The sequence below is a fragment of the Mus caroli genome, unplaced genomic scaffold (assembly GCF_978045245.1).
Source record: "Mus caroli unplaced genomic scaffold, Mus_caroli_1 scaffold_20, whole genome shotgun sequence".
In the NCBI taxonomy this organism is placed as follows: domain Eukaryota; kingdom Metazoa; phylum Chordata; class Mammalia; order Rodentia; family Muridae; genus Mus; species Mus caroli.
This window is the reverse complement of record NW_028227275.1, coordinates 9989464-9993363: the sequence shown is the minus strand read 5'-3', so window position 1 is coordinate 9993363 and position 3900 is coordinate 9989464.

The window sequence follows — 3900 nt, the reverse complement described above, 5'->3', positions numbered from 1 at the left end:
TCTGTAGGAATCTGCACTCATGTGCCCAGATATACCCATACACAGATACATAAAATTACATATAATTTAAGAATAAAACAAAATTTTAACAACAAGCTCAGTTTAATTCCATGATATTATTTCTCTATAAATATCTTAGCTTTGTTTTACAGAACAAATTGAGGACCTTGGTTAAAGCAAGTTCACGGGCCAATTCATATACAAAGAGTCTCATGGATGTTTACAATATCCATAGTCACTAATTTTTGTTATTATTTTAGTAGACTGATAAAAGAAGAAACATAATTTTGGGTTTATATAATTTGTAGTAGTTTGAATATGCTTGGCCTGGGGAGTGACATTATTTGGAGGTGTGGCCTTGTAGGAGTAAGTGTGCCACTGTGTCCTAGCTGCCTGAAAGCCATTACTCTGTTTGCCTTTGGAACAAGTTGTTGAAATCTCAGATCTACTGCACCATGCCTGTCTGGCAGCTGACATGCTCCCACATTGATAATAATGGACTGAAACTCTGAACCTGTAAGTCAGACACAATTAAATGTTGTCCTGTATAGGAGTTATCTTGGTCATTTTCACAGCATTAGAAGACTAAGACATAATCTACATCCCCTAGTACCAAATAACACTATAAATTCACTTTTAAATTTTGTCGGAAAGCCTTAATGATTGTCAAGACATCTAGACATAAAGCAGAAGTTGAGTGAAAGATTTGCTTGATAGAGAACCTCTGGAACTGACTAAAAGGGAAGATATACTGTAGGTTGATGGTACTAAAAAAAAATGATCACAAGAAACCGTCATTGGTGGCTGTAGAGGTAGTTCAGTGGTTAACAGCACTGGGTGATCTGTCAGACATCCTGAGTTCAATTTCCATCAATCGCATGCTCACAACCATCTATAATGAGATCTAATGCTCCCTTCTTGCATGCAGGCATATATTGATATAGAGCAATCATATACATAAAAAAAGATCAATTCTTGGACAGAACTTCCAGAACAGAACATCAGTGGCTCATGCTCCAGACTACCAATTGATAAACAAACAAGTCCTCATGAAACTGCAAAGCTTCTATAAGGCAAAGGACAATGTGTTCTGAAATACAAATTTCAGAAATTTATATTTTAATTAATATGACAAATGGCAGCTTGTAGATTAGGAAAGGATTTTCACCAACTCTACATCAGACAGAGGGCTAATATCCAAAATTTACAAGCAACCCAAGAAGTTAGACACCAACAACCTAAATAGACCAGTTTAAAAGTAGAATACAAAACTAACCAGAGAATTCTCAACAAAGAAATCTCAAATGACCAGGAAGCACTTAAAGAAATGTTCATAGTTTTTATTCACCATGGAAATAGAAATCAAAATATCTGATGTTTCATCTTACACCCATAAGAATAGCTAAAATCAAAAACTCAACAGATAGCACATGCTGGTGAGGGTGTGGAGCAAGGGATATACTATTTCATTGCTGGGGGGGGGGTGCAAAATTGTACAACCACTTTGTAAATAAATTTGGCAGTCTCTTAGAGAAATAGATGTAATTCTATCGCAAGAACCAGCTATACAAGTCCTAGGTATATAACCAAAAGATGTTCCAACATCTCAAAAAGATATTGTCAACTATGTTCAAAGCAATATTTCTTGCACTAGCCAGAAACTGGAAACAATCTAGATATCCATCAATTGAAAAATGGATAAAGAAAATGTGATACATCTACACAATGAAATACTGTAAGGAGCCGCCCTCACATTCGCCATTACAAGATGGCGCTGATGGCACTGGCACTCGTGTAATCAAACCATCTGTGCATGAGCTGGGGTAGTTTCCCACCCCATGTGCTCTGCCTTCCCCGTGATGACAACTCCGGCCAACGGGCTGCAGCCAATCAGGGAGCGACATGTCCGAGGCGGAGGACAGTCCTCCATAAAAGGGACGGGTTTCCGCCATTCGGGGGATCTCTCTATCTCTCTCTCTCTCTCTCTCTGGCGCTCTCTTCTCCACTGGCTCCTGAAGGGGTAAGCAATAAAGCTTGTGCTGCAGAAGATTCCGGTTGCCCTGAGCATGTTCTTACCAGGGGGAACAAAAGCACGGGCAATAAATGGCGCCGAAACCCGTGAGCTACTACATCACGGGGAAGGAGCGGTTAATGAAGTGTTCCCACAAAACAGACTGTTGAGAAGGATCCGGTGTGGATTCAGAACTCTTCAGCTGGGGAACTGTGGTAATGAAGTGTTCCCACAAAACACTGTTGAGAAGGATCCGGTGTGGATTCAGAACTCTTCAGCTGGGGGACGGAGCGGAACCAGAACTGCAGCGAGACGAGTTACAGCTTTACAAGGTATGTCTGGTCTTGAACTTTCTCTAGTGTTAAAAGCCCTTTTATTTCTTTTCATATGTCAACAAGTGGTTAAGGCGGGATGGAGAATTCTGAACGAAATTCAAGACAGTCTATCAGAAGTAAAGCAGGGAGAGAGAGCAGGAGCAAAGAGGAAACATGGTGCACCAAATAAGTATATAGGCCTTTCCACGGGTCTTGAACCCGAGGAAAAGTTAATGTCAGGGAAGAATACCTGGGGAGAGATTAGAAGGAAAGAGGAGAAAAGAGACGAGCTTAAAGAGCCAGTTCTTAGTAGCTGTGATAAAGAAATTAGCTCTTCTGAGAAAACAGACTTGGAGGAGGGAGCAGCTCGTTATGAGAGAGAAATGCGAGCTTATAGGTCAAGAAAAAAGCCAAAAGTGGCTGGCAAAGGCCAGCTTGCTGCTCGACCTCCGGGCAGTCGGCTTCAAAGTCATAGTGCACCTCCGCCCTATGTGGAGCCCCCGCCCTGCATAGTTCGTCAGCCCTGTGCAGAGAGGCAGTGCGCGGACTCGTTCATTTCAAGAGAGGCACAAAGGAAGATACAACAGGCATTTTCGGTCTTTGAAGGAGCCGAGGGTGGGCGTGTTCACGCTCCGGTAGATTATACACAGATTAAAGAGCTTGCCGAATCGGTCCGTAAATATGGAGCCAATGCTAATTTTACCTTGGTGCAGTTAGACAGGCTTGCTGGCGAGGCATTAACTCCTGCCGACTGGCAAATGATTGCAAAAGCCGCTCTCCCCAGTGCGGGCAAATATATGGAATGGAGAACTCTATGGCAAGAGGCTGCACAAACGCAGGCCCGAGCAAATGCTGCAGCTTTGACTCCAGAGCAGAGAGATTGGACCTTTGACCTGTTAACGGGTCAGAGAGCTTATACCGCTGATCAAACAAATTATCACTGGGGAGCTTATGCCCAAATTTCCTCCGCGGCTATTAAGGCCTGGAAGGCGCTCTCCCGAACAGGTGAAGCCACTGGACAATTAACAAAGATACAGCGGCTGAACGTCATTTCGGCCGATGGGCTGCAGCCAATCAGGGAGCGACACGTCCGAGGCGGAGGACAGTCCTCCATAAAAGGGACGGGTTTCCGCCATTCGGGGGATCTCTATCTCTCTCTCTCTCTCTCTGGTGCTCTCTTCTCCACTGGCTCCTGAAGGGGTAAGCAATAAAGCTTGTGCTGCAGAAGATTCCGGTTGCCCTGAGTGTGTTCTTACCAGGGGGAACAAAAGCACGGGCAATAAAATACAATTTAGCTACTAAAAATGAAGACATCATGAATTTTGCATGTGAATGGATGGATCTTGAGATTGGCATCCTGAGTGAGGCAATCCAGTCCCAAATGTATGATATGTTCTCACTTATAAGTGGATATTAGCCATAAAATATCAGTATCATGTTACACTCACAGACCCAAAGAAGCCAAACAAGAAGGAAGGCCCAAGTGAGGAAGCTTCACTATCACTCAGAAGGGGGGATAAAATGGATATAAAATGAAGATGGATGGATGGAACTGGGAGGGAGGAGGCATTGGGA